The sequence below is a fragment of the Argopecten irradians genome, chromosome 3 (genome assembly GCF_041381155.1).
Source record: "Argopecten irradians isolate NY chromosome 3, Ai_NY, whole genome shotgun sequence".
NCBI lineage: Eukaryota > Metazoa > Mollusca > Bivalvia > Pectinida > Pectinidae > Argopecten > Argopecten irradians.
In genome coordinates, this window is record NC_091136.1 from 61,937,905 (window position 1) to 61,952,191 (window position 14,287).

The 14,287-nt window shown below is 33.6% G+C and overlaps 1 long non-coding RNA gene across 1 annotated transcript; it reads left to right on the top strand.

The window, feature by feature from the left end:
- The first annotated feature begins 1,206 nt into the window (after positions 1 to 1,206).
- LOC138320110 (uncharacterized) lies at positions 1,207 to 4,557 on the top strand. Its single transcript, XR_011208098.1, has 3 exons — positions 1,207 to 1,762; positions 2,337 to 2,439; positions 4,155 to 4,557. It is a non-coding gene; the product is annotated as an uncharacterized lncRNA (long non-coding RNA).
- Positions 4,558 to 14,287: the final 9,730 nt, after the last annotated feature.

The window sequence follows — 14,287 nt, forward strand, 5'->3', positions numbered from 1 at the left end:
TGGTTCGGAATTTTTTTCTGTCATCAAATGACCACGCCGTTATGTTGACTAGTGTGTATAGCAGGTGCTATACTCTACCAATGTTTGTTTGACCGGATTGGATTCCCCAGAAGCATATAAAACTATATGACAGTTAAATATTAAAACTGACATGGAACTAATGACACAAAAACATACAGAAACAAGGATTAACTTTTCTAATACAACAATTTATGATTATACCAATTGACGAACTCAAAGCGGATAACCTTAACACATAGCAGTGCCCGTCACAAACAGTCTGACCGAATACTTATGTAACGTTTAAATACTTTAAACACGTGAATATTTTTTCATATTGGCAATACGACAGACCAACGCAGAGTCATGATGGACGACTTTGTCCCTTAAACAGATTAATTTTGTTAGAATGTCAAAGGTATTTTAATATAATCATCCTTTTGTATAGACAAACTATTGTATATAATTATTCACCGTGCTTGTGTACCCGTAGGTTTTAGCGACCGATATTGTCAAGTTACAGACGATATTATTGTCTACGAAACACTTTAAAATAACTACAGAAAGGTTGTAGTATACACTCTATGTGTCATTAAGGTACATTTAATGGAAAGGTGGTATGCACAACATATTAAAATAAACTCGGTCATGAAAAATGCATTAATTAGAGCCTTATACTGAAGTCGATAGGGTATAATTCATTTTCCCGCATTCACCAAGATCAAATCCTGATCATGGATCCCATTTTAATGTTTGTGGGGACGCTATCTGTATGTATCTCTGATACTTGGATCGTTTCGTTGCAGTTTTGCTTTTGATTATACGGAAGGTGCGTTACCAAGGTCTACAAGCAGCCTCGATTCCCGTACAATAACGAAATTATTTCATTCCCTGATATGGACTGCCGTCCAAACCAAATAATACGATTCGATCCACGTTTCGTTGGACCAAAGGAAGACAAGGTTTGAAAAAACTCTCTTAGAATTGACCGAAAATATATTAATTTATGACTTCTATGTCTCCATCAAAAGTGAATTGTGACGGAAATGTGTGCACCGATCCGAAATGACTCAAGTTTTGCATAACTCAAGTCGTCTGAATAAAACACAAATTAAAGGGACAATTCACTCAGGCTAATTCTTTTACATAACCAAGAGGCAAAATATGGCATAAATATATTGTTCTACATTTCTTATGAAACATATAACATAACATATTGACAATTTCTACGTCATTGTATAGTATTTTAATTGATATCGTTGTCATTACAAATCGTTGATCAATACGATTAAGCAGGTACAATATGTACGCTGTACCCATACCCGAGCCAAAATCATGCACGTTAAACAAATGAACAACATAACCACTGAGGAGGTGATGAAATAATTTTTAGACAAGACAATTCACATAAAAAGGTTAACACACTACTGTCATAGTGATTTGAGCCGTTCTAGACAAAAGTAGCATTACTCTACGAGCAAGGGACAAGGTTCGGCATACAAGATGTTCACCACAATATGAAATGACGGACAGCGAGCGAGTTTGAACATTCCACACATATTTCACTACAGTGGGCTTTTCTGGCATATCACAGTAAAACCGACTGATCTAATTTCCATTAGAAATGGGTTTTTCCGATATATGTACAAATTCTAATGTTCTCTTAGATTGAATTGTCCCTTTAAAGTAAGATGGAAGTAAGTTATCAACCGTGATGCACGCATGGCCGGAAACCAATCATTCATTGGACTCTTATGAAAACGTAAGATACCTATACATACATACATATAATTTATAAGAAAAAGCACACAAACTATTCTTTAGGAATCCAAAGATTATTTTATATTTCAAATTGAAAGAGAACATTAAGAGACTTTCAACGTAAAACACGATTTTATACGCAAAATCAATTCCGTCTTTTTGATACTCCTGATAATGCCATAAGTGTGCATGGCGACATAATTAAACTGTTGAAGAGTTAACTGCGATATGTTTCCACGTCAAAGATTATGTGGCTAAAACTCTGGACAAAAATACCTTTTGTATATATTTATTTATTTATTCTATTTTTATTTATTGGATGATTATTTGATGATGTTATTGATGACGCTTGCAATTCCGTGTTTGCATATTACAGAGTTAGCTCCCTTGCGGGTAGGTATCGATTGTTACGTCATTATTTCACAATTCACGTCATTTTCTCCGAAAAGTTTGACGTTACGCTCGAAAACACATGACACATGACACATGACGTCACAATCAATACCTACCCGCAAGAGCAGATAACTCTGTAATATGCAAATACGGAATAAAGTGTACTGGTAACTGTTTCTAAGGATGCATTTGGTGACGATGAAGTTGGCGTGGGTGATGCGAGAACACAAAGGAGAAGTCTATCCCCAATATCTGCCGTGTATTCGTCATAGATGATAATAAAAGGTACAGTATACAGCTATCCTATTAAGATCCTATCTAGGGTTTGTCAGTAGTCGTAACCATGAATGATTACTAGATTTAGGATAGTATTTAGGGTTTGTCAGTAGTCGTAATGCATGAATGATTACTACATTTGGGATAGTATTTAGGGTTTGTCAGTAGTCGTAATGCATGAATGATTACTAGATTTAGGATGCTATCTAGGGTTTGTCAGTAGTCGTAACCATGAATGATAACTAGATTTAGGATGCTATCTAGGGTTTGTCAGGAGTCGTAATGTATGAATGATTACTAGATTTAGGATAGTATTTAGGGTTTGTCAGTAGTCGTAATGCATGAATGATTACTAGATTTAGAACACTATTTAGAGTTTGTCAGTAGTCGTAATGTATGAATGATTACTAGATTTAGGATACTATTTAGGGTTTATCAGGAGTCGTAATGCATGAATGATTAGTAAATTTGGGATACTATTTAGGCTTTGTCAGAAGTCGTAATGCATGAATGATTAGTAGATTTAGGATACATTTTAGGCTTTGTCAGGAGTCGTAATGCATGAATGATTAGTAGATTTAGGACACCATTTAGGGTTTATCAGGAGTCGTAATGCGTGAATGATTACTAGATTTAGGATACTATTTAGGGCTTGTCAGTAGTTGTAATACATGAATGATTACTAGATTTTGGATACTATTTAGAGTTTGTCAGAAGTCGTAATGTTTGAATGATTAGTAGATTTAGGACACTATTTAGGGTTTGTCAGAAGTCGTAATGCATGAATGATTAGTAGATTTAGGATACTATTTAGGGTTTGTCAGTAGTCGTAATGGATGAATGATAAGTAGATTTAGGATACTATTTTCGGTTTGTCATTAGTCGTTATGCTAGAATGATCACTAGATTTGCGATACTGTTTAGGGTTTGTCAGTAGTCGTAAAACATGAATGATTAGTAGACTTAGGATACTATTTAGGGTTTGTCAGTAGTCGTAATGCATGAATGATTAGTAGATTTAGGATACTATTAAGGATATGTTAGTAGTCGTAATGCATGAATGATTACAAGATCTGGGATACTTTTTAGGGTATATCAGTATGACTGTAACATGCGGTTGTTGATTTGGCCTACTGACACTGTGTTATTGTGTATTTTTTTTCTATATTGCCATAGGGTGAGTGTGAGTATATGCCCTCGGACATTCAGTTGTGTTTGTATAAAGGTGTTTGTATGGAAGCATGCACTTATTGTTGTCTTTGTTTTCTTATGCACTTATATATAACACTAGTTATGGTATTGCTATTTAAGTGATTGATGTTGCTTGATACAGTCTGATGAACATGCACATCCTTAATCTCTCATCGTTTTAGGGGTAACGTTCTAGTGACCTGTATGCTCCCTGCACTTCAATTCCATTGTATAGTCATCGTCTGGTTATATCAACTGAAAACAGTATTTTGTCACAGTATGGATCTCCCTGAAAGTGTGTCGAAATGACTCGAGACAATGAAATGATTCAGTCCGTTCTGCAAACAATTTGGGCGATGTTTATTATTCTGAACACCATGATTTGATTGGACGATCTAAACAACCACTAGAATGTGACCCATTTAGATGTTATGTAACGGAGTAAAAATAAGGATCTGTATTTTAATCAGACGGTGGTTGCATATGTTGACCATAATTGTTTTATGTTTAATTGTGTCATTTCGATTTTGCAGCATGGTATCAAGTTGACAAGAAACAACCTAGAGCACCAATGTGGATCACGCCATTGCTGTAGATATGTTTGAGTCCATCATCTGCATTACATATCAGAAAGATGTATGACATTTCATATGCTTACAGTAATTCCTGCTTCTGTTCAGGAATTTCTTATTTTATGGATATTTTCTTATAAAACATTTTGACTACTACACATGTTTTTTGAACAAGTATATAAACGGTTTATGCTCCATCGCAATTCTGTGTAACAGAACAAAACAACTAATATGTGTACATGCTATATCTAAGGAATACTAATTATACCCCTTTGTACCTTGATTAATATTGCAAAACTAACAAATTGCTTGATATATCATATTTGAGTATATGTAAAAACTATGCTTTGACAATAAAAAATAATCGACCAATTTCTTTGTATCTGTGTTATTACTATATGCCTTCAATGGAACCTTAACCTACCATCTTGTTGGTACGATGACATATGCGTGGTACACGCCGTTTACAAAACATTCATAGGATATGGACAGACATGGACTTTAGAGAATTCATTTTAACAAACCATGCTCTAGCATTGTATAGTACATATAGATGGACGCATATTAATTCAGTGGTTATATCATATTGAGTTATTGTCAGATTTAAATCATATTTCAATTGTCCATATTCCTTGTATACAACCCCATTGGCCTTGCTATTAGATAGAATCGATACCTTCGGTAAGGTCTAAGGTCTACAATATCGCAGAAACGTTCTTTGAATTTAAAACCCGAGGACACTTACAAAGGCATACAAGGAGTTATTACCTGGCGGTTAGAATTTACATTTAACTGGGCGTAGCGTTAAACCGTTCATTTATTCTCATGAAACGAAGTGGAATCGATTCGCGAACAAAATGATATAGAGATTAATATTGTTTTGGTTTAAAATTATTAAATACTTTCAACTTTAAGGAGATCATAGAGCAAACTGTCAGTGCTTCACCATAAAACAAAGGTTACCATTCACGTGACAAAGTTTTCTTTCTTTACATCGGGCCTTTTGACATATGACCACAACCTTTATTCTGAACACTAAACCTCTACATAGAGAGATCTTCTTTAAGATGCTTAACATAATATACCCAGTGTTGATATTTTACTTTGATCTACTGATTATCAGTCAAATCTATGTTATCTAAATCAGCAGTTTAAAAATAGCAGAGTTTGTGATAAAATATAATGATTAGTTATTTTTTGATGTTGTAAACAAGCTTGTAAAGAGAGATGGGGATTGTCTGCTGTAGGTACTATGGAGATACTGTGATCCTTTATATATATAGTACCTACAGGAGACACACACACCAAACTCTCGTTACAAGCCCCTGCAAGATCTAGTAGGCCTGTATCGCTTACACCCCCCCCCCCCCCAACACACACACACTCGTCAAAGGGTATTTGTTTGAGCATATAGTCAGAATTTTTCTCAATCCTTTCCGATAAGTGATTTTGAGCGCACCTTATGCGGGAACCCATCTTTAACTGATCACAGACCTCTGTTTTGTTGTCGTGACAACCCATCTCTTGGAAACTGTTGCCTTTATATTCAGCATTCAGAACCTACACTATACCATAAGTTTTATGCAAATCTTACACTGCAATCTTAAGTTGTGTATATTAACAAAGTGCTCTGTCGTTACTTGTAATTGTATGTTCAAGTAAACCAAAACCAGTTTTCCAGGATTTCCACCTAACAGGGTGAACCACACACAGATATGTTTCGCTTTCGCTTTTTCTTAAAAATGTAGTGAGTTTTTTTTGTAACCATAGTTATTTAAAAAAGAGGGTTTAGTTTAAAATCAATATTATGAAATATAAGATCTATTCAAATGAAATACGAATAAAATATAAGTAAGGTCCCATTTTGGCTCGTTTATACAGGTGGTTTTATTGACTATAACGAAGCAGACTTCATTCCCCTCTTGTCTTCTTTTAAATCACAACAAGAAATAAACTAATGTTTATACATGACAGAGTTACTACTAGTAAACAAACTCAAGCTATGGATATTTTCTATTGATGTTATATAAATGCACTGTAATACATCCGGAATGGTGTTAGGAACGGGTTATGGTAATAGCAATAATAAAGGCAAATATATTTTTTACGTCTGTATGGAATGTTATTACGAAATCTATCATTGAATCGCCATGTTTGTCTTGAATAACACAATGGATTAAAATAACACCTACCCTCGAAAAGAAGCTAGAAGAGTAAAATGATCTTTCGGTTATATGAAAATAATTACGTCTTTACCAGATGTAAATACCACTTCAATAGTCATTCCAAGGTTTATATTAGTTAGATCCTCCTGTGTACAACTATATCGGCTTTGTTATCTGATAGGACCGACTGCAATCACCTTCAAGTACTTTATAATGTATATAATACAGGTAACAAACTAAGGTCTACAATATCATAGAAACATTATTTCTTTGTACGTAACATCTAAAGATACGTCACGTCATCAACAATAAGTACGGACAAGGCAGCTAAAGAATTACTACCTGGTCGTAAAGGTTCCTTGTGCTGTTTAACTGAGTGTAGAGTTAAACCTTTCTGATTAATAAAACCTGGCATTAATGCACAACACGAAACGAATTGGAATCGATTAACGAATAAGATAATATAGAGATGAAGTATTTTATATCTATTATTACTGTATTGTTACTTTCTACTTTCTTATTTACATTTCTACAACTATTGATATTGATATATTGAACAAGAAATGAAAATGAATGAGATGGACATATAGTAAATATGCATGACTCTTTCTGTCATGTTTCGTCTTCTGCAATAATGCAGCATGTTTCAAGTTGCAAAGAGAATGTGGAAACATTTCATTAAGGATCACTGTCTGATACAGGTTATATGAATATTCTATGATATAGTTTGTAAGTCTATAGCCTTTTCCCATAAGACCAACATTGTATGGTATATACAGTCGTGTACACGTACCAAATAGTTATAACACTAAAAACACTAAAATGATGGGTGACGTTTTCCTTCCCATCGTTTAATGATGCAGCAATTAATCATATACACACGTGCATTGGTGGAAAGGAAATAGGAAAAAGACCTGTTGACTGTGAAATACGAGTTCAGATTTTGAAATTTCAGAAAAGAAGCTCCTAGAGAGTTAACAATAGCTGACATTTACTTTGAAACTTCATTTTTCAAAATTGTTTTTGTGTTTTAATATATTTAGTTTATTTCAGTTTGTTGCATATCGATGACGGCATAAATCCAGAAGAGTAGTAATAAGGATTTTACAAAGGACAATAAAGTGATCCTGACCTTAACCCGATAATCGATTTAGGTTGTCATTCTCCCATACTTGACGGTGTTTTCTACCCAGCGGATAGAGATATGTGCAGGCGTAGGCAATATACGCGTGACAAACCGTAAATTGTAAAACGTCATATGTTAGAAAATATTAACAATTGCAGTCCAATTGGATAATCCATATCACTTTTGACATCGAGCTCGTGCGTAAATGCCTTTAATACACTATTTGTCAATAATGTACCAACTTTTAAGTATTTCAAAATGATTTAGATCCTTATTTGTCATAGTGCAACGATTTTAACTAATAATATCATTAAGACGAAGTAAAACAATCTCCTATTTGATTCACAGTTTAGTTATTAAATAAAGATTTGTCTTTCGTTTTTGAATTCGCGTATTATTTTTTTTTTATTCACGGACATTTCTGTGGTACACTCAATGTAGTGAAATATCCTATTAATGTCAACTCCTGTGAATTATCTGTGATAATTTGGCCAGCCTCAGTGTATGTTAATCTATGGCGCTGGTAACAGGCGACCAGATAGACAGACGATAAGGAGAGCAACAAGATTGTTCTATCTTGATTTGCCGACACATGTCTAAAAGTTTCAGTCTCAAATGAGGCTATCGTAACATTATCGCTAACTAAGCTTCCTTTTTTTATTTTTGGAAGAGGGTCAAGATGACTTGCAACTCAAACAAGTCACACGAGTCCATAATACATGTCTTGATGTATTCAGTATTTTTAATGTACCCAAAACTAGACAAATCAAACCAGTGTGGTGTTAACTAACTGATAAACATGCATGACCAGTGATGTTTATATGTTCAGACATGTAATTGATAAAGACATTAATAAGCTAATTTGTCTGTTCAGATATATCAATAACTCAATTGAAAATATGTTCTCCTTCGCCGAGTGTATGTTATAAACATGGTATTTTATTAACCTTATATTACCTCCTCGATGCTAATTTGCATATATTTCATGCGTAATTGACAGAAATAAATTGTCTTGTTTAATCAATGAATTTTAACATATTCAAATGTTTAAATTATTGTCCTTATCACATACCCTTTAGGTTAATTAATTGTACAAAACCGTAAACTATTAAAACAAACAACGTGCATGCTGTAGCATGAAAATTTCATGGTCCAAATATTTATTATTATATATAAGATTGACACGATAACACACTGCGATCGGAAACCCAGCCTTTAATTTATCTATTTGCATACGTACAGGTAAAAAGGGAGCTTTGGTGATGAAGTTTAATCAAATGTCTCTCTCTACATATTTGCCTGAGAGTAACACCAAAAATTGTCTGGGGCCAACAGTTTAAACAGAAGTTAAAGGAGATAAAGGTAACGTTACACAGTTATTCCTCATTCAGAATAGCGAATAACTGTCAAACCTGACCTTTCTCTTAGACACTGCTACATCATTGTGTAAATTCCTTATGTATCGCCAATATACGTCCATCTTAGACAAAGATAATAAAACGAAATGAAAACCCATGCTAAAGTATGTCCGTAAATCGTGTTTATCTGTACTTAAAGTTATTTAGAGATAACTTGTGTTATGCTGTATTTGTTGTTTTTTTTTTTTTTTTTTTTTTTTTTTTTTTGATGCAGATGTTTATTTCATGCACAATTTTTGTCTTTTAGTCATTTGCCGTCTGGGATATTCTTGGATCTACACAGAAACCGGATGTAGACCTCTGTGAGAATTTCAATTTAAGCACTATCAAATTACATTGGTATTATAATGAAACGTGCAACACCAAGTCAGTCAACTTTTTCTGTATTCCAATATTTGCCATATTGTGTTAAACAGTTTCCTCAAATATGTTTGGAATTGAAATACAATTCATTCCGCTTTTATTTTTTTTGTGAAATATTAGTATAAAATTTCTTTTGTTCATTGTTTATCTTTTTGTTAATTTTTTCATGTGTGAAAGTCACACAAACAACTTTTCTCTTCAGTTCATCTTCCGAGTTAAAGTTATCAATTTTTCTCTTATGTGTGCCATCAGAGACAAATTTTAAACTTCTCTCATCTGTTGATCTTCGGAGGAAAAGTTATAAATTTCTTTCATGGCATGTTAAAAATTATTTTTTTGCATAGTCGAGTGAGTTGGCGTTTCTTACTACACACAAAAAAAGATCATTTTTTCGACCTGGCGCTATCTGTTCCTGCGTTTGTTACATCAAGTCGGCCAGATTTTAATTTTCAATGCATAAGGAAAAAGACCATGTGATTTAAGCAAAATACAGATGCAGGAGCCTATACTGCTGGACTACATAACAAAGGTATAATATGTTCATGATGGTGCCAGATGGTAGCGGGATTCCTACTCTGCCTGCTCACCGCTCTCAACTCTCTCTTCTCCTGCACCCGAGGATTCGGCACCGGCGTCGTTGGAATCTCCTCCCTCCTGGCTGTTAGTGTCCTGGTTATCCTTGTGTACCCTCTTCCTTGAATTTCCGCATCCCCTGCCACGCCGTCGTCCTCCGCGGCCGCGTGCCCTCTGTATGTTCCGTCATCCTCGCCTCCCTGACCGTAGTACATATGCTGTATGTTATGCTGTATAGATATCGGAGTAGAATTAACATTTCCAGTAAAACAATAAAATTGAGCAGGATAGCAATTATCTGTAAGTTCTTCTTTAAAAGAACGACCCGTCAGATATGTAAAATTTATCATACAGATACATAATTATTCAGAAAGAAACAAATCTCTGCTAAGTAGAATTATACACAAGGAAAACACTTAGATATCTAAGTTTTTTCGTTTAAAATGACATTCAAATTATTGGTGTTTTGCGACAGACATTCCATTTATCACATTTTGGCACATTATGACATTTTTAGGCTTTGATTTGTATGACTTCTATGTTTCAATAGGGGAGGGAACGGCTTACGATGTAGTTGTTATTTTGCGGTGGTATTATACGAGTTTGGCAAGGAACGTCCGATTTGACTCCACTTTTGATACTAGCCATAAAATGGCATTTTTTATTTGATAAATAACTTGTGTGTAAGAAAGAATTATATATGTCAAGGTACAGACCAAGAAGATACCATGCACCATGAGTTATTGCTGTAACGTTAGAAGTAAATATCATCTTGTTCTAGGCCAAGGTGTTATTATGTACAATCAACAACATAAGTATTTAACATCTAAAATGTACCGTGTCTAATAGGTGTCCGTTCTCCAATGATTGATATAAATACTTCATTAAGCCATTCAGTTAAGGTGGTTCGATACAGTTAGGCCTAAAAATTTCCCCTCGTTTAATTTTCTTTAAAATTTGCTCATTGAAAGATTGGTTGATAAACTGTTTATTAAGGCTTTTATTTGAAATTTGACCGTGCGGTTTTGGAAATATTGTACTCTCAATAACCCTACTTTACCGTCTGTTTTTCTCAAAATACAATTTTACACACATATTTTCAAAGCTTGATAATTGACTGAAATATTACAAACAACAACATTTTTATCTTTAATATGTACGTTTATATAGCTATCAATGACCTCAATGTCGTTTCCACTCTTAAAAATACAATCATTGTGAATTTTTCACGCGAATGCGTGTAAATGAGGCCTAAAAAGGGCCAATTGTTGCATTTGAATTTCAACTTAAATACTTAATTTCAAAAAATCGTGTCGTTTAATTTTCTTTATTTTTTGTCCACATAATAAAACAGTTGTTTGGGTTATGATGAAAGAATATAAAAAAAACTGACCGCGGAATTTTTGAGTAATTAGCCTTTCTATACCCCTACCCCCTAAAAAATGACTTTTTTCACAATTATATTATTAGACCGAAATCGAGCGGTAATATTTTTATAAAGAACATCTTATATATTGAATATTATAAAGTCTGATAATATTAATTGTTATACCTGTTAATTTTATGTCACGATGCCACCGATTTGATGCTATACAAAGCTAAGAAATGGCAAAAATAAACCATTTTTTTGCCTGGATATAATATCTGAAAAATGAATGTGGAAAATTCCGTGTAAAGATTCTACTTCAATTACCCTTTAGACAATCCATGATTTTAAATTGTTTTAGCGGAAAAATATTTTATCAAAATCTATCTTTCCATCGTCAAGATATCTTAGCTTCAATAGTTGTTTGAGGCAGTTATTCAAGCATAAATTTGAATTTTGCGCCAAAATTGTAACGATGAAGAGCGTCTACGTGACAACGATCGAAGTTGATAACTTCAACTTGATAACAACATGTACAATGTCGATAAAATCCATGTCATCATACACAACTGTATGTCTTTGTATGTTTTTGAGGAGATATCTGCATATCTAATACATGTAGATATATATTTATTATCCGAAGTAAACTAAAACAGATTTTTGGATCCTCAATATAACCTATACGGCAAGTATACCCCTAAGAAAAAATCTCTTATTCTGAATCCTCGATCTACGTTCAGCTGATTACTGTAGACAGGAAAAAATTTAGTCTATGCCTACATGTAAATGTTTAGTTTCTATATCACAGATATAATACTGATGTTGACACTAGCTTACATATGCTTTTTCGTAAGATAGTATTTGATCAACTGAATCAGAGTACTTCCGTGTATTTTCTCAAAACGGGAAATGCATGCATCATCTAATTACAGTAGTTAGGCCTATGTCTTATCGTACATGTATACAGTAAATAAAATCTTGTTTCCCGAACGTGTTAGTGCTTATTGAGGATCATATTAGCTAAACATGATACATGTAGACATCTACATACGCAATATTCATGAAATACACTAGTTTGTACATGTACGAAAAGTAGGGGTGGGGCGATGGAGAGATGAAAATATGTCTGTGTAGTTTTATACTAGAGTATTACTCTGCAAAATTGGAATATCTTGATTTAATTATGGATCTCCCTTAAAACACATGTATATTAAGTGTCAGATATTCACAGTTTAACGGAGTTGAACAGAAAATGTTTTAATCACTTGATTGTTATGAAATCTCATTTTATTCAGTAGGCCTACAAGATCGAGACCGTATCGGCATATATCAGTCCGTTTGTATGAGTTATGTAATGTGCTTCTCAAAAGATACATGTAGCTTCATGTTATATTAGCCTAGCCAAATTCAAAGATCTGACGACATTATTTTTTTCTAGTTTATCGAAACTAGGTCCTACACCTACCGTACAAACTTTGATTTTCACCCGGTATCAAGCTTTCGGCAAACCGAACTAAGTACAATATCGACAAATACTCAGTTTATCGACTATACTATCCTGATTTTAACGTTAAAAGGTAAGGTATCGTTAGACGGATAAGATATATATCGCTATTCTTCACAATCTTAGTCACAAAAGAGTTTTCATGTGCAGTTCCGAATGCACTCATTGACCCGAGGAGGTCCGAACGAACGGCGCATTCGACCACTGTTTGGAACGTCCTTAAGGCCAGTCAATTGGATGATTAGAGACCTATGTACGGTAGATTACTCACAATAAAACACCAATGCCACCTTGAATGGGTTATAATTGAGGTGAGTATATAGACCCGGGGTACATGATCTATCTATTGGAATGTAAGGTCCGTGAATGAATGACATACGACCTGAAATTATCTACGGAATGTCAAACATCAATCTATTTTGCATGTAACATATCCATAATTTAGACGAAATTACAATGCAATCGACGGAATATTTGTCATTTGTAAGTAAAGCAATTAATTTAATTTGAATGTGTTTTCCTTTTACACGTTTTTTAAAATTTCTTTAGGTCTCTCTGAAAGATTAACGAAACATTATTTTGAAATTCGTGAAATTATTAGTTGTTTTAAAATATGTCCGCCGCGTCCTAACTCCGAATAGACCTAGATTTGCATGGCGACGTAACTTTTTTACATCTAAAGTACCTTGATCGACTATTCTTGTATCAGGACAATTCATATCAAACGATTTATATTTACTATTGTTTTATCGACTTTTTGTTTGGCCTATAGTGTTTTGATCAATGGATTTTTGCTGCTAAAGTGATCTTCTTTGATATTAAGATGGGGTGATGTTTGCTTTTTTCTGAATAGTTCTGGGTTGCTGAGTAATCGTCTACCCCATTAGTTCAGTCCCCATTATTGTTATAGCAACTCTAGTTATAGTGTTTATATCAGTACCAACGAAAACAGGTCTTCATAGATTTCTTCTCAAAGATTCATCGTAACATCTGTATCTATCCAATAACATTGATATTCTGTTAAAGTAATCAAATAGTAAGTCTTTACTAACAATATATGTGGTGTTACTAACCAACGAAAATTGGAGTTATACATAGAATATATTATGATAAATATCATTTATAATTAAAATCCCATTTCATTGTTGTAATACATAAAGATACGTAATTACGTAATAAGTGTGTTCTAATTTTTAAGGAGTAACTTTAAGAAATTTTATGATGAGAGTACACTTAAATTTTTGTGTCAAATCTCCATAAAATAAACAAAATATCAAAATTAATCATTAGGATTACAAATTAAGAAATCATTTTGGGACTCTTTTTCTATAACATCATTACGCCTTTATATCAGTCAATCAAAAACGACGAAACAAACGCAATTTTTTTCTTTATGGGCTGATAAAGTTATTGTTAAGCCAATGGAAATGCTTGTTACAACCAAATTGAATTATTAAAATATAAAAACAACGTTCGAGAAAGAACATTATTAACCTTCGATCTAAATTTGCCAATGCTATCTGTCTGATTCATCAGAGCTTCCAGCTGCTTGCACTTTTATAAAACTAGCACATTAGGA